Consider the following 18,830-nt stretch of genomic DNA (forward strand, 5'->3'; position numbering starts at 1 on the left):
ACACCGCGCGCTTTAAAAATGTCGTCTGAAGACAATACTCCACCGCCTCAAAAAAAGGACAGACGCCTACAAAGGTACAGACGCGAGTGGGAAGAAACAAACCCGTGGCTTGACAGCAAAACAATATAGGTTATACCATGTTGTGTGTTATAGTTATAACTATTCTATGCATTTCATGGGTTTGGGACTGCATTTTTTCGCCGGCCGGCGGCTGTGCCACGTGCACGGAACGCACGCACCGCGTGCCCGGAAGAGGTGTTCCTTATTTCAATTTCTGAAAGGTGGCAACCCTACCCTCAGCGGTGTCTCACATGGATCAAGATCGCCTGAAATGGTGCGCCACTGTTATTTATCGGTAAAAAGAAAAGCTGTCTGTGGTGTCAGAAAAGTGACACGAGCAGGATGCAAATCCAGGGAAAATCGATTGACAGTCTAATGACTATAGCCAGCCAAGCCACGGAAGCAGCTGCTCACACAGCGTGCCTCCAAAAACAAGAAGATGTTTGGTAAATGGCTGATAACAACATACTAGCATATAGAATATGGGCTCCATTTTATGGTCCTGATCAGAGCTGATAACAGCAAAATAATGGTGCTCCTGTATTCGAAGCGGGCACAAACCAGTACCCAGTAATCTTACACACACAGTCTGGTTCTTCTATATGGAAGGGTTTTTCTCCAAGGGTCTCTGGACACAATTGTTTAGACCAGACCAATACCGGGCCCTGATTGGTCACCGAAGTCTTCGGGGTGAGGAAATGAGTTCACAATTGATCGGGGCCAGACCCAAATCCACCATGGGAAATTATTTTTGCACCTACGGATTGGTCTGATTCCAGGCTAATGATCTCCGGGTTCACCCAGGGTTTGTTATTAGAGAGACATTGAACAAGGGAGCTGTTAAAGTGATGGAAATGTTCATTACCTGGTTTGACGCTGCGTATCTCAACAGTGTGGTTGAAGTGTGGTAGGTGAACTCTACAGGTGACGTGCTCTGATTGAGCCACTGTCACAGTCCTCTGGACAACATAACAGTGATCGACAGGTTCCCATGTCACTGAGGGTTCAGCAGTGATGTTGTTTCCATCACTGTCCAGCCAAGACATCTCAGGTTTAGGAAACCAGCACCCAGAATAACATGTCCAAGATAAAAGATCCCCTTTTATTAGAGGGAATGAGATCACTGAGAGAGAAGAGATCTCCCCTGCAAAAAAAAAAAAGGAAAAAAAAGAAAAAAAAGAAAAGAAAAAGAAAAGATTAGTCAGGCAGTCATTAGTCAACATCACTTTAGGATATGACATCATTATTACAAAGTATAACTGGTTCACTTTTATGCTCCATTTAACCCTTAAGTTCGGTTCGGATTCACTTCACCTTAGTTTGGTTCGCGGGTCATTTTGACCGGTAGTCTGAGAATTATGTGAAAAAGGTGATCACTTCCGGCAGAAAGCATGAGAATTTGCACCTATAGAGGTACGTTTGTGCTCCTTGTGTACTTTCTGGAAAGGACAGCACTTTCTCTTGCCAGATGCTCAACTCTAGAGGTCTTCGGACCTGCCCGAGATCCGACATTACCCGCCCCGTTACCCGCCCCGAGCCGGGTAACGGGGCCATTTCCGAGCATTTACCGCGGGGCGGGGCCGGGCGTTACCGTCTGCCCCGGTTCCCGGGTAGCTGATAGTGAAATCGCCGGTTCCTGTTACCCGAGTGGAGCCGAGATTGAATGAAAGAGAACGCAGCAACTGCACCAAATAGATCACGCCACAAGATGGCACTAAAGATGCAGCATGTAACCTGATGTATTGGTTGTGAAGTTGTTTGTTTAGAACTCAACTCACTCACAGTCACAACACGACACTGTATGGGGCAGTTGGATTGTTATTATTATTATTATCAAAGATTGTTGATATCAACGTAACGTTTTGATTAATGGTTTACAATGGAGTTGTCATTGGGTTGTCATGATCTGCAAAGCATAATGGAAACTCAAAGCAAACAGATATAATAAACAACACATGCGACAGAAAACGATAGCGTTAGCATTGGCTAGCCAAAGAAGAAGGAATAAAGAAAACATGGATTTATTTGTATTTACAAACTGTCCGCATTGACTTACTGGTCTGGGAAAACATCATGTTGTGACGAGAGACACATTACCATGGCGAGATTGGCGACGTTAGGTAAGAAAGACGTCTCAACTCTTAATATAATAACGTTGGCATTCTTTCATTTCGGGGCCACAGGTTCGGGTCTCGGACCTCTCGTTTTGCTTGGGTATCGGATCTATTTTTGCTAATAACAGGCGGGCCGTTCAGATCGGATCCATCATGTCTCGGGCTGTTCGGGTAACTGTTCTGAATTGGGCATGGGACACAAGCTTAGGCTTGATCACCCTTTAGCTGGCAAACTTTGATGAGGGTGTTTAGTGATTAAAGGCCGAAACACCCACTGATTCGAAGGCACACTACCGAGGATGTGTCCCAAAATTTACATCTTAAACCAGTCTAAGAAATAAACCTCCCATGCCACTCTGTTAACATCACGGCAAATCTCTTGTGAGTGCCTACCATCTATTGGCACAATGGACAGTTTTAACATCTCGTCCTGTGTTTTATGATTCTATTGAAGGTAGGGAACATAGGCTATTCAGTGGCCTGACCACTGGAGAATATTGTGGGTGAAAACCCAGTTGAATTTGTGTGTTCCTGCGCTGGCCAATCCCTGTAACAAAGAGGGGCGAAATAATAATAATATATATTTTTTTATCAGTACATCTTACCAACACGGAGCTGGATCTCACTGCTTCTGTTCAGACCTGGAACAGAACACTGGTATGTTCCCTGATCTGAGAGCTGCACCCTGGACAGCCTCAGTGAGATGTTACCATGAGACAACTGATCATGAAACAGAGAAGTCCTCTGTTTGTAGGACGGGTTCTGATGATCATAATCCACCCATCCATCTTGGAGAAGGTGCACGGATGACTCCCTAAGGTCAGCTCTGGTCCACTCCACCGTCTCCTCCTCCATGTTGACAGGAGGTTCAATGTGACAAGGAAGGATGACATCATCTCCCACCATGCCCTGCACAGGCTGAGATGAACCAATCACCTGCCGTTGTCCTTAAAAGAAAACAAAAAAGGATTTAGTGCAGTGATTTACTATGTATTATTTAGATATATATGTTGTTCACTTATATCAACACTTAACACTCCATGGGTGACCAGAGTCCCTCAGGGCTCTATACCAGGGGGTTTTCTGTTTTGAGTTAATGTGTGGAAAATAGACTCAGCTACACAGGGATGCTGACAGAACACTCGCTAAAAAACCCATGACAAAAATCCACTCGTCCTAGACAATTCGCCCTCCAGGCCCCCAAACTGTGGAATAAACTCCCTGTCACTCTTAGAACGACAGACTCACTCCCTCGCTAGTGTCCGCCGTGGCCTGATAGTCAGGAGGTTTCTTAAAAAGTCCTCGAATAAATTCCTTACCAAAAACCTTCTACACCAATGTGTTTGTAAATGTGTCTAATAATACATCTCACAAAGAAAGAAATTCAGTTTCCCTATGAGAAGCCGTTACAGCTGCTGAAAGTTGGGGTCCCATTATGTGGAATGAATGTTTTTCGTGCAAAACAAATGCTTGCAATGGATTCAGGGGACTCATGTCCCCACAAAGATAGTACAATCAGAGGAAAAAGCTGTGTGGGGGCTTATTAATAGGTCCCCACAAGGTGTTTAGGGGTTAGGTTAAGGGTTAGGGTTAGGGTTCAAAATGAATGGAATGTCCCCACAAAGATAGTAGACTATGTGTAATGTCCCCACAAAGTAGCAATTGCAAACCTGTGTGTGTGTGTGTGTGTGTGTGTGTGTGTGTGCGTGTGTGTGTGTGTGTGTGTGTGTGTGTGTGTGTGTGTGTGTGTGTGTGTGTGTGTGTGTGTGTGTGTGTGTGTGTGTGTGTGTGTGTGTGTGTGTGTGTGTGTACAGTATGTGTGATTGTGTGTGTGTGTGTTCTCTTTGCTCGCCTGGCACATGTTGATTGACACTTTACCCTGCATTGTCTGGAAAATCCTTCCAGGATAAGGAAGCTAGTTTTAAAGCTTTAAAACTTGCATATGTCCAGTGGCTGTGTAATGTTAGTTTGTTAAAGCAAGATTGTTCTATACCTTTTAAATATTGTTCCTCGTGTTGAGGTGTCAAATGTACCATTATCAATTAAACCCGATGTTATAAATGAATAAATAAATGAAATGAACATTATCAGCAACCTCTGACATTATTTTTATCCTTCAAAAATATATGCCTTTTTAAAGATGTAACATTGTAAATCTTTAGTGAGAATCACCTATACCGAAATCATCAACCTCATTTACTGAAATCATCAACCTCATTTCCAAAACATATTGTAGCGGCCCCTTTTTAACTAGGACCGGATATCATGTGATGTTGCTGGGTTTTGCCCTAGAATAAAAAGGAAGGATATCACACTGGGCGTGTCCCAGCGTGGTACTGGGGTATTGCACATGCGCAGTGTTAACAGGAACTGCCATGGTGCCAGCAGAGGCACTAGATAAAAAAAGATCATGATCCGTTCTCAGTAGAGCGAGGTGTGTGTTTGTTTTGTTCTCTCTCCACTCATCACCTAAACAGCTGCAGGTTTTCTTATTATTTTCTGCATAGTGCTGTGTTTTATTTGAAACAAGCCCAAGGCTCTTTGGAGGTGTTTATCCTTTTAGTTGACCTTGTACCGGCTGTTATGAAACTTCCTTTTCCTATGCAAACTTCTAATTAAGTTTTAAATCAATCAATTGTGGGAAATGATTGGTCTTCAGAGGGATGCTTTTATAATCCTGTACTTTGAAGTATGTCTTAACTTGTACTGTGTGCCGTACTTGTAGTCAGACTAATGTATGGTGCAAAAAATTCAACAGACCGCACAATTTAATTTATTTATAAGCACTTACACAAAATATCAGTAAAACAGCAGTAGATGAGAATCCGATGGATTTCTATAACTAATATTCATTCAGGATATGCAACACATAGTTGTGCCTATTAGGGCACCAAATAAGCCTACTTGTTTTGTGGCATAAGAACATTTAATTTGAGCAAAGAGCAAGTCCCCAGCAGGCACTTAAAGAAGGACAAAACAAACACTACCATTTAATGGTCACACGCCCCATCTACTGATAGTGTGGGGATTTAAGGGGAGCAAATGCTAATTTCGTGCAAATTTGTCTTAAAGCGCAAAAGTTTGCACAGATGTAGCCCAGGGCTTGCTCTAATGATTTAGCTATGCCGCCCGAGCCGACGACCTTCGGGGTCGCCACAGCGGCCAAATCAAGTTGGGCTCCCATTGACTTTCTATACAGGAGAAAAATCCCTAGAAAAAAGAAAATCTGTGTATTTAAGTAGGATCTGAGGGGTCTAACTTGGGGTTTGTCATGATGCTGAATCCATTGCAAGCATTTGTTTTGCACAAAAAACATTCCTTGGGCTAGAAATGGCCTCAGAAAACGATGCATGTATGGGTGAGCATTCATGTTAGTCGGAGGCCTTAGGGTTTTTTTTTTCTCGTGCTAATCAGTCTAAAAGTGCAGAATTTTGCACAGATGTAGCTCAGGGCATGCTGTAATGATTTAGCTAGGGCGCCCGAGTCGGCGACCTTCGGGGTCACCACAGCTCCAGAAAACACCCACAAAACTCTGTAAAGTGATGACTCGTCACTTTTCATCACTAAAGTCGATGGGAGCCCAACTTGATTTGGCCGCTGTGGCGACCCCGAAGGTCGCAGACTCGGGCGCCCTAGCTAAATCGTTAGAGCATGCCCTAACCCTATTTAATTTAAAAAGAAAATTAAAGGATGACACAAAAAGCCAGACATGAGGGCTTGTTCCCAATTTTGTAATAATCAATCGAACTGAGCATTTGTTGCCTGCCTATTTGTTTGGTGGAAAGTTGTAGGCCTACTTGATCATGAAGTTGATTTTTAAAAGAAATAGCTTTGCTGTAGTAAGCTACTTTTGCTGTGTAGCTTGTAGCTTGCTTTGCTACATTTCTCTGTGGATAGCTTCGCTGTAGCTTAAGCTATATTTCATCGAGAGTAGCTTGTAGCTTAGCTTACTACATTTTCCAAGTAGCTTGCCCATCACTGGTCGTTACCGAGGCGAGTTATATGTGCCATTATGGACAGAATAGTAAATCTTCGTCCCCCCGACTTTTGGCACCTCCATGCGGTCCAAGTGAACACAGCGAAGCACTCCTAGCCAGGGACCCACTCACCCAGGATGTGAGATGACCTGTCATCACTTGATGACCTGTCATTTGAGTTTTTTACTTTTTTTTTCACCGTTTTCTGGGGCCGAAATTTAGCCCAAGGAATATGTTTCATGCAAAACACATGCTTGCAATGGATTCAGAATCATGAAGAACCCCTAGTTTGACCCCTCACATGCTACTTAAAGTTCCACTGACACGCCCCGAAATTATCATAGTATTATACAGTAGGTCATGTGGTCTATCTGAAAACACCATAACTCTATGGAAAACACTCTGAATCAAAATATCCCATCGCCCGCAGCGCAGGCCCCTCCACTCTCTAATGCGGCCGGGCTGGGGAGCTCATTGAATCCATAGGAGGAGACGTGGCCGGGGACTCAGGGAGGAGGAGGAGGAGGAGAAGAGAGACAGACAGATAGTCAGAAACAGCCTGTCTTTGCTCTCCCCGTTTTCTTCGAGTGTGTGTGTGTGTGTGTGTGTGCCGTGCCCCCCCCCCCCCCCCCCCCTAGTGCTAGCCCATAGCCCTGTGGGAGCCGAAAAGTTGCTTTCTGAGAGCTGCGATAGCGGCCCTGCGGGCGATGGGAAGAGAATGTACATTGTACAGACATACAGTAAGTAACAGTCAATTAATTAAATTGATTGGCTTATCTTGCATTCCCACAATGACATCAAACAAATATGAACTTGTTTTTTAAGATGATTTCTTAAGGTGACAGTACCCCTTTAGGTGACATAGCAGTGGCGGATTTACGCGGTGGCTTTTGGTGCTAAAGCACCACTAGTTTCCGGACTAGCACCGGTAGTTTTCGGGGCTAGCAAAATCGGGAGAGAGACGGTCAGACGGAGAAAAGTGTGATACCCAAGTGCAGTACTACTCCTAAACAACAGCAGTTCTCTCTCTCTCTCTGTTTCTCAATGTCTCTCTCTCTCTCTCACCCTCATCACTCTCTCTCCCATGCACGTTTGGTTGCACAAAAACGCACGGGTTAAGCTACACTTTTTCCTGTTAATAATAACCTGCGTGAAATAAGCTGCATTGGGAGGTAAGCGGGAGACACTTTATTGTGAAAGTAAGACAGGAAACGATAGTTGTTGCTGGGTTGGCCCTAGTTGTCGGTTTGTTATGTTCTTATAGGCTGCATTGGTTTGGAATACGAGCGCGCAGTTTAAGTTATACATGATGAATGGACAGCCAAAACAAGTTGTATTATCAGAACAGTTTAGCCTACACATTAATTTGCGAACGGGGGCGCTGGGGGGAGAGAGAAGACAGCAGTCCATTTCAGCGTCATCTTGCAATGCACACTGTTAACCCATGGCCCATGGGAATTATGGAAGGCACGCAGGACAACTAACAACCCATATAAAACAAACATTATACACTCGATTGAAGTTCTTTATGAGGAGATGTTATGGAAACTGTACAAGATCACCACCAAAGCCTTTACAACTTTCCCAAAGTTGCATAACAGAGATGCATGGACGCACTATCGTGACCACTCGACCATACAGTGAGTAAAAATCGAATAAAAAAATCTCTATTAAATCTAATTCTTCTGGATGATGAGTACACTTGACTGCTGCTGCAGCTTGCCTATGCCTAACTCTTTTCTTGATGTCAAAAGTTGTCCGCTGAGACAAATGTTACTTAAATCATCAGTTGTTTTGCTTAACCTAAGGGGTGGGTGGGGACTGGGAGACTGCTGGTGAATAGGTCAGCGCGCGCGCAAATTTCGTGCACGCGCTGCGCGCGCTGCGCGCGTGCACGTGGAGCTCCCTGTAGCACCCCCTGCTGCTCAGGGCTAGATCCGCGTCTGCCGCCGCTCACCTTGATTTGCGCATTTGTCGCTCTGCGCGCACTCCACGCTCCGCTCAGGGTCGTCAGCAGCCCAAAAAAAAGTATTTTGCTACCATGTCCGAAACACTTTCTCCTTTGCTTTGTCACAAGTGTTCCCAACACAAATGCCTGCTGTAACGTGAGCCTTTGATGGAGAGCTGCCTTCAATGTTACAAAAGATCCCTAAGGCATTGTATTTTTTAATAAGACAGGAAATATTAAATCCAGTTGGTTATTGATTAATGACCACATTCGAGAAGGAGGCGACTTGTGGCGTGTGTTTTTCATCACTCTCACTTGCATTTCAAATCGTATCCTTTGACTGGCTGGTGATAGGCCTACATAACTTAACTGACACAAGGTAGGCTATTTATTATAAACATAGCCTAGGCCTACTTGTGTGGATGATATAGATACATTTGACTTGAGTGAAATCTCCTCTCCGTGGTGATTTCTCGTTCCTTGCGACATGGCTGCCTGCCACGGACTGCACTCGGCACTGTTTTGTTGGAAACATGCGGCGCGCGGCCCCAACAGGGTCGGCTAGGAGCGGAGGAGGTCTGCGCTCCAATGAGCGGAGGAAAATTCTCGCTCCAAACCCGCTCAGACCCATTTGAAAAGTCGCTCACTCACGTCAAAAACGGCCCGCTCCCCGCTCCGCTCCGGCGCACACACACAAACTGACACACAACAAACGGCACAGCCAGGTGGGTGAAAGGACTGGTGAACAGACAGGTATTCCATGGTGAAAGTCAGTTAGGTTGGTGAAAACTCCAGGCGAACGGACAGTAAATAATAATTGGTGAACGGCCAGGAGGGCGAACGGATTGGTTAACACTGGCCCATATACAGTCCGAAAAATAAACATTTTTTTTTCTTTTCTTTTCAGTAATCACTAAAATCATTGATGTGAACATTAACACTGTGTGGTCAGAGTTACCTTTACATCTGAGGACCGGGCAGAACTCCCAGCGTTTCTCTGAGTCAGTGGTGAAGCACCATGGCATCCTCTCTCCGTCTGGATTACGGCAGTAGTTTTCCTCCAGGCCTCTGACAAAAATATACAGGTAAGTACACTGTACAGTAGGTAGGTAGTACAAAGACAGATACTGTACATAGATAGACAGATGTTTGTCTCTGTCTTCTTACTCGTCTGGGTTTCTTTCAGGTGTCCAGGTGTGTGTGTGAGGTGTCTGGACCGACCAGCTCTGGCAGGTTCTCCCAGAGATGGTCTTGGCAACCTTCCCTCGATAGTATTTACCGTCATCAGTGTAGCAGGACAGCTCTGTGACGATGGTAGGAGGACAGGACAGGAAGAAGTAGATGGATGGAGAGAGAAAACACAAAGACCAGTGATTAGTATTAATAACAGCTGCAGGAAGAACTGGTTTGTTATTGAGCGGTGGTCACACCACTCCTATACAGAGCTGTGTGTGTAATATGCGTGTCTGTATGTAGCCTGCAATACCTCTGTTGACCGCACGCACGCACACACACACGTTAAGGGAGGGGCTTTGTTGTTCAGGCCAGACACACACACACACACTTACGCGCACGCACGCACGCACGCACGCAGCTTCCGCCGCTCAGTTCACACGGTTGTGATTTTTACGATAGAATTGAACCTCCATGATACCACAACGTGGGTTACAATAACCCCCCCCTGACCCTAACCCTAACTGACATGGCCCAACATCACTCCACTCCACACCGCCCCCATTGAAACAACCCACTGAGCATTTTTAGGTCTATTAGACGTCTAATACAGAAGATGTAGAGTTGTTCTACCACTGGTCTAGAAATTAATGTTTTTTCAAAATAATACTTAATGTTTAAGAAATTGTAACGCACATGTGCCAACAGTGCAGATAATAATGATATATGTATATTATGTATATTATATACAGTATTTATTTTCACAGACAACACCAGCATCTTTCCAGTGACCACAGTTGTGGGTTCCAAACCCTGGGTGGCTGCACTGTGAGAGACGTGATTCACTGCCTGAACAGCTGACATCATCCAACCAGATGTCTCCAACACCCAGTCCAAAGTGTGCATCACCTGGTGCTGACAGAGCTACTTTTTGTCAAATGCCTGAAAACAATAGCCTACAGCAGTGTTCCAGGGACCACCAGTGGTCCTTGAGGGGGTTCAAAGTGGTCCCCATCTAAATGATAGAGCTGGTAACCAAATATATACCCTTGAGAAGGTAAAATGAAACCAAATGGACCCTTAGGCCGGCTTACACTGCCACTGAAATCTAGCCTGAATCAGATCTGAGTCACATCAAAAGTGGAATCCTATTTTTTTTTTAATAGTCTAAATCCAGACAGGTCACATGCATGTCACATGAAATCAGATTTTGAAAAACCACATCCAGAGGTGGTTTTAAATCCGATCCGGATCTGAGGACATCTGACTCAGTCTGAAAGCAGCAACCACATCCACCTTGTGTATCAAAACAGCGACGCAGTTCGGCCAGTGGAGACGCCCCTCTCGTTCCGCTTGCCTCTTATTGGCCAAAGCCCGTTGCTGTTAAAGCCTGCACTTGACACTTTTGTGCTGTGCTCAAAATAAACTTGACACTTGTACTGTGAAAGGCCTCTCATTTTATTTATCTTCTGTGCTGGGTGTTTTTTAATGGGTTGGCATGGTACAAAAGAGAAATTAGAATTAGTGAAAACGGCTCACAACACACGTTTTGAAAAGATGAAAATATACTGTCTTGTTTTGTTCACGAGAACGAGAGGGGCGTCTCCACTGGCCGAACTGCGTCGCTGTTTTGATACATCGCACATCCACCCCATAGAGTTATATGCAAGTCACATGCAAGTCACATCAAACTGGCCAAGCGTCACTTGCTGCGCGACCCTAGCGCGGCTGTAAATTACATCTTTATAGAGCGCGAGTATTTGATTACAGCGCACTGAGCACATGAGGAAAACAAAAGAGAAGAGAGAAAACACGTGAGCTAAACAGTTAAAACCAAAGAGAAGAGCGAAACACAATATTGTAACGTGTGTTTCACGGGTCCAATTCTAACTACCCGAACCCAAAAGGACCAGGGGAAAATGGAACCGGACCCATTTGGCCCCGTCTATAATTTGGAATTTGAGAACCGTTACCCGACCAGCCCCGAAACGTGACAGACCCGGTCCGAACGGCCCCGCCTGTTATTAGAAAAATTAGATCCGATACCCGAGCAGAACGAGAGGTCTGGTGACAAAGATTGTGCAAGTGACACGTGGAGAACTTTTTGTTTCTTACTCACTATCAATAGATCTTTCTAATGAAGCAAAGTTTATGTAGTGCCCATGGGGCGGGAACGAAACCGAACGATACCAGCCACGCAATAGAGCCTAACAGGCTGTAAAGGGATTTAAAGGTTTTTAAGGTTTTAGTGCAAATAGTTGCATGTGCTACTATGCAAATAGTTGCATAGTAGCACAAAGTGTAAAAGTTCTTTTGCTAGTCAACTGGTCAGATGTTTTTATTTTTGTTACCGTGCTTATTTTTGTTATCACAGGCTTAGAGCTAAGCCTATAACATTTTTGTAGTAGCCACCTGGGAAAAACACTACTATGAGGGTAGAAGTTGTCTTTGGGGCGGGGGGTGTTACGCCCAGAGGGCTTCATTATTATTATTCCTACCATAATATCCAACCCAGCCACCCGCTGCGACGGACAGAGTGATGGGGAGACGGAGTCCGACTGTGGGACGCCACGGTTGGCTGAGCCTGTGACGACAGCGGAAGGGAGGTGGCCACTCCCCGCCGCACGGCTACAAAAGCCTGCTTCAAAATGTCTTTGTTGAGTTTGCACTGCTGCTGCAGCTCCCCGCTGTACCCGACTGTTCTGTTGGTTTGTTGGTTATTGGTTTGCGTATATGATTTGAGCCCGTCGGAACGGCTGCCTTTTGGTTAAGTTGTCTTTTAACTTTTTCGCCCTTTATAGCCTATTTTTTTTTTTTTTCGTTCTGTTTGTATTTGTTCTAGACCATTATGTTGTTATGTAGTTTTGTTTGTTTATTGTTGAGCAAGCTCTGAGCCATTCTGCGGCCTTGTGCTGTTTAGATCAAATTCTTAACTACAAAGTATTTCATGTATTTAACATCCTCGCCTTTTCTACATTAACTTATTGTTAATGAAAAGAGACTTTGTAATGAACTTCACTATCTCTACTAGATTGTAAATAAATCTATATTTTTTGCAAACCGGTCTGATAGTGAATATCTCGACCCATTTAGCCCTAGACAACCTGTGGGTCGTTACACACACACACACACACACACACAGACACACACACACACACACACACACACACACACACACACACACACCCACACCCACACCCACACACACAAACAAACAAACATGTCACGCAGCCTCCACTGCTCAGTTCACACGGTGTGATTTTTACAATATAATTGAACCTCCATGATAGCACAAAATGGGTTACAATAACCCCCTCACCCCGCTAACACAAACACACAAGCGAGCGCACACCAGAGCATATGAGCGGAGTGGAGCGGGAACTAAAGCCGATCCGCGCTCCAGAGGGCTCTTGTCCCGCTCGCTCATCACTCTGGTCGGCCACCGGGCCGCTCCGCCGCAGCCATAGCCCCTTTAAAGCAGATTTTTTTCTTTTAAAATTTTTTTTCTGTTCCTGTGTAGTGGAGTCAATGGGACAGTAAATATACAAATGGCCATAACTTTTGTTCGCAATGTTTCCGGCAGAGTGGGCCTCTCATTCTGTGGACCTTAATGACCAAACTAATAGATAAAACAGAAATAAAAAGTATGGCAAGACATCACAGGTTCAACCCTATTCCTTGAGCTTTTGGGCTTGTGGGTCCCTGACTATATACAAAATGTAGACCTAATGCCTCCAACTCTTAGTGCTCGTCAGGGTGGGGGGGTGCCCAGTTAAAATATGATTATTCTGGGGGTCGTGGTCTGAAAAGGTTGAGAACCACTGCAGTGTTGCAGTGGTCTTGGGTCGCGCGCCCCCGACGACCCATATCTTTTTTGAGCCGGGGTCTCGCACCCCCGAAGTTCACACCTCGACAACCGTTTAACAAAGAAACTAGCCTATTTGCATACACGCACCGTTGTGCAAAGTTCATTGGGAAACGCCAGGTCGCGTCAGGTACATGGGTATCCTGTGGTGTTTATACACCAGGGCGACCAGGCCCATAGTAAGATGCTGTTGTAGGCTAACCGCAGTTCTCCGAACCAGTGTGTGTTTAATTTTTCGCTTCATTTGTCTTTATAATTATTCCCTCCCACTCCCATGGCACGCGCGTGCATGGTCACCGAATGAAATAACCACACGTCAGTAACACACACAAGCACAGACGCGCACACGCACTAGGGCTTGGCTTCCTTGCTTGCGTGACAGAACGATCCTGCTGAGTGTGTGAGAAAATGTGTATTTTTAAGAGCTACTCTTATTAGGACAAATAGGCTCCTGTAGCCTTCAATCAGTGTTAATTAGGCTACAGAAAAAAACGTATGAAACGCATTATTGTTAATAACATGATTCATAGCCTATATATTCACCATACTAAACGTTATCAATCCCCAACCTGTCTGTAACTTTGCAAACAGCCCTTGGCTATTAGCCTAAGTTGTATATCTGTCAATATCATGTTTTAATAATAATGTCTTACCTCTACTTAGAGATGTTCCAGATGGGGTAGGCCTACAGTTGGTCCGAGTCACCAGGAAAACGAGTAAATAAATCCACATGGTTGATTTCACACAACAAACCGGGAGACAGATGAGAGGTGGAGCAGTCCTGCTGCTCCACTAGCCTACAGTGCCTACTGACCGAAAACAATAATTTGACCCGTCACCCAAACGTGTTTACTGTGAATACTAAGATGCTGTAGCCAAGGGGTCCTCAAATAGAAATGTTGAAGGTTATTGAAGTCCATCAATGTAGTTTGGTAGGAGGTAGCCTAGTTCTATTTTTTCCTTAATAATAATACAAAATAAGAACCCTAACCCTAACCCAAAACCACCAATAACAATATTATTTTTTTAACAAAAATCAACTAAACAAAAACTTGCAATAGGCCTATAATAACAATTCAGTCTCAGGAATTCAAATTCACATTAACAACTCTAACCCTTAGCATAATTTGACCAATGTAGGCTATAATAGCCTACACTGCCAGAATGACATTTTAAACGAGTGATCATGAAATATGAATTAACTAATAATAAGCAATTAGAAAGGATAAAGATATCATAACAACAAGGTTTCTGTTTCAAAATCAAAAGCGAGGACATAACCAGACGATCGAGGTTATTATGAAATAATATCTGTGAGATGTATAGCTATGTCCCAAGCAATGTTTCCTTCCTGTAAATTTCCGCGTCTGGAAAATAAACGACCTACAAGCTCGAGCTTGTAGATCCAAGTGGGTTTGGCTGCAGACCACAGCAGATTAGGGGCGGATTGTGTGAGGGATGCTATTGGATAGTATGTTAGGGGGCGGATTGTGTGAGGGATGCTATTGGATAGTATGAGAATGACTCAATCCGCCCCCTGGAATCTCAATCCACCCCCTATGACGTTGCACGGACGGGGCACCCTCCTGATGGAGGAAGTTCCCACTTTGCTCTGGAGAGTTTTTCAAAGGAGGGAGGGGGGGAGAGAGCCAGGGAGCCTGGAGCTCGGAGCTCCAGGGCCCAGGGGCCGGCCCCTCGCCGCTCGAGGCCGACCTGGGGGGCACTCTCGGTGGGGCAGGCCGGCGACGGCGCTGCCCCCCCGGCCCTGGAGCTCCGGAGGTGGTCGAGTATGCTGGTGCTGGGCGGAAAGTGGCCCAGATGGGTGTCTCTACTCGGGTTTGGGATGCAAAAGGTGGTCCCTGGTGCTCAGGGGGTCCCCGGGACCTCCAGAGAACCAGGGACCACCTTTTGCATCCCAAACCCGAGTAGAGACACCCATCTGGGCCACTTTCCGCCCAGCACCAGCATACTCGACCACCTCCGGAGCTCCAGGGCCCAGGGGCCGGCCCCTCGCCGCTCGAGGCCGACCTGGGGGCACTCTCGGTGGGGCAGGCCGGCGACGGCGCTGCCCCCCCGGCCCTGGAGCTCCGGAGGTGGTCGAGTATGCTGGTGCTGGGCGGAAAGTGGCCCAGATGGGTGTCTCTACTCGGGTTTGGGATGCAAAAGGTGGTCCCTGGTTCTCTGGAGGTCCCGGGGACCCCCTGAGCTTGTCTCCCCTGCCCCTGCCTTTTAGTGTTAGTCAGTGCTTAAAGTGGGCACTGAGCCAGGGAGCCTGGAGCTCGGAGCTCCAGAGCACCAGGGCCGACCCTCCACACCCTCTAGGCCGACTAGGGGCTCCCTCCTCGGCCACACTCCACCCAGCGCCGGCCTCTATACCAGCAAGCTCCATGGGGACCTGTGGATATTCTGGACTTAGAAAAAATCTCGCATCTATAGCAGATACCCAAGCTCGCCAAACGCTTTAGGCTCCTATTCAACCGCCCTTTGGGCCTCGCGCTCGAGCCTGGTACCGTCGGAACCGGCTCGCCGCCCCGCACACGATGGTGCCATCGCGGACCCCCAGGGCCGGCGCCAGGCCCCGAAAACCGGGCCTGGCGACCTCCAGGGACCACCGGGGACCACCAGCGGCGGTCCCCGGTGGTCCCTGGCGGGCCTCCGAGCACCGCCGCCCGGGGACCCCCTCCAGGGACCCCCCGGGCCCACCAGCCGTTTTTCTTCTAAGTCCAGCAGGACTCTGAAACATTTCCCTCACAAGCCGTTTTTCTTCTAAGTCCAGCAGGACTCAGAAGAAAAACGGCTTATCAGTTCCCTCACCAGACTTCCGCCCCGTCCGTGCAACGTCATAGGGGGTGGATTGAGATTCCAGGGGGCGGATTGAGTCATTCTCATACTATCCAATAGCATCCCTCACACAATCCGCCCCCCTAATCTGTGGTCTGCAGCCAGACATGTCTCTGTAGATCAGCCACTTTCGGCATGCAACCGCAACACGCCCCGAAACTGGTCGTTGATAATCTGACGTACGACCGTAGATCGAGTTTTCCTGTATTCCATCGTCATGGATGAGGATTCACCTCGGTTGGAGGATGCACATTGATTCGCTTATACAAACTACACAAGCATTCAAATTTCTCAAACAAAGTGCTTTTTAAAGTCACAATCAGTTATAAATCTTGGCCGGCATTGTATAATTACTGGCCGACATTGTGTTCTTTAATAAGAACCATTTTTATCCAATCGTTTTATGTTTTCCCTTGTATTTCCGGACCCATTTTGACAAGGCCGCGCCCACAACTCAGTGTGGGGTTGGTGCCCCATATTATAACTCTATGTTGGTGCCTAATATGGTTGGTGCGCAAGTGGGGAACACCAAGGGGAACACCAAAGAAGGTCTCGGGGAACACCAGGAAATGAATGGGAAAACAAAGTAACGTAGGCTACCCTCATGTTTTACTTGAGTAAAAGTATCAATGTTGCAATGTAGAAAAATACTTTAATTGTTACTAGTAAAAGGTCCAGCGTTTTCAAATAAATGTAGTGGAGCAAAAGTACAATATTAGGATACAAGATGTAGCCTAGTGGAATATTAGTTAAAGTATTAGACATTGGAAACACTCAAGTAAACTACTTTACACCACTGAATACTTTACTAAATGTTATATTTCTGACAGTAGGTATTAATAGATCGTTAAGGGTTCAAACAGATACATAGCTGTCTGAAGTTTGTGAAGTGGTTGTTCACTAAACTTTCTACCAAGAAATGTTTCTGTATCATTTACTTTCTACCACTAGAGGTCAGTGTTGGATCATGTGTATCTGAACCAGCCACAAGTCAATCCACAATAAAAATGGAGACTGTTCTCTGTATGCAAATGTTTCTCTTTTATAAAAGGTTGAAGTTTATTGTGTTTATTCACACAACATAAATTAGCCTGGTTATCAGACCAAGGCAGTGGGCGGGGTCTATGGTCTGGAACCAGGCTAAGCAGAAGTAACTGAATTCAATCAACTTCATGAAATGCATTTCAGGAGGTCCCCAGCAAATCGACTTAATATTTTATTATAGCGTCAATTAAAGTTTTTACCATTTTAAGCCTATACAAGCTATGCACAAACTCACAATGCAAGGATGTTGGTGGATGTGCTATTTTACAAAAATAAGGGTTTAGGTGTGGCATATAGCTGAAGGCTTAGGGAGCCCACCTGCGGAACAAAATCTCCTGGTTGTCCCCATGGTTCAATTCCAGGCTGGGGTTGCAATGTGCGTCCCTGAGCAAAATTAGTTGCTTTTGGCTGAAAATACTGAATTTCCCTTGCGGGAGGAAATAGGTATCTATTATTTTTATTATTATGAGTCAGTGTTCACAGCAGCTCTGTGAGCAGTAAAACAAACAGTCAATAGCAGCAATAATTAATAAATCCCTCTTTAGACGATATAACACAGAAATGACGCCAGACAGAGAAATGCACATTCTTCAACTCTATGGACTAGCAGTTCAGAACAAGTTGGATCATAAAGTATTTCACTGTACGGTCTGTGAAACATATCGTTTCTGACGGGCAGAAACATATTTTCTCCATATTTTAACTTTCCTCTAATAAAGCCCAGCGACACACGAGAGTATCAGAAGTAGCAGATTCACAAGCTCAACATGCATCAACGTGTTTCGAGCTTGTAGATCTGCTACTTTAGCTGTTTCTGAATTTGAATCCTAAAAAATAACAGTTTCTCAGGAAAAACTGACACCTGATAAACCTGGGTCTACACTGTGCCAGTGTGTGTTTCCCTGCCCTCCCCCAGACAGGCCTGTTGTTACTGTTTATTATTAGCGCTGTTTCATAGACAGGGATTCAAACCTGGGTCTCCTGCAAGTCTAACATCTGAACCATCAGACCAAAGGGATGTTTTAAAACAGGCTTGTCCTCTGGCGTTACGAATAACCAGTGGGCTGGTATAAAGTGTATTATGCCAAGTTGTTGTCTACTGCAGTGGGCTTCAAAGTGGGTGCCTTGGTGGCACCTTAGGGTGCCATGATGCAAGTCCAGGGTGCCTCAGAACACTTTGGTAATAGTTGAACCAAATTATTCGTTGTGAGCTTGTATATCTACAATTTTTGCCCCTATTTACCCCTAGAATAGGGATGCTGGGGTACAAGTGGTTAAACCCCAAGTATATAGGCAGTAAGTTATATTCAATCTGTCCTAATTATGCATAATATTCTCTGATGTTTTCCTCATGACATCAATTGTATCTATTGGGGAACATATTGACATATTTAACATAACTGTAAGGTGCTGCTAGTACAGGCGTCATCTCCATGCTATGAGAGTGTTCAAATGGAACCAATCCGCTTGGTTCCATTTGTACAATCCCAGAGTTAAGGGGGTTCTAGCAAATATAGCATTTGAGATAGAGGTGGGTCGTTCGCGAACGAATCGAGTCTTTTGAACGGCTCTTTGAAATGAACGATGGGATCCGGGTCGCACTATAGGGAGCCGTTCCATTTTTTTGAGGAGGGGGAATAAATTCTTTACTTTCTCAGAGTATTTCTACATTGCAGCGTTGATACTTTATACTTTAACACCACAATGTAGAAGTACTCTGCAACAAGTAGAAGTTCGGAATTAGAAGTAGGCCTACTTGAGGAAAAGTACAAGTGTATCAACATGTACCAAACGTACCAATAGTATTA

The sequence above is a fragment of the Nannobrachium achirus genome, assembly GCF_963921795.1.
Source record: "Nannobrachium achirus genome assembly, chromosome: 14".
Classification (NCBI taxonomy): domain Eukaryota; kingdom Metazoa; phylum Chordata; class Actinopteri; order Myctophiformes; family Myctophidae; genus Nannobrachium; species Nannobrachium achirus.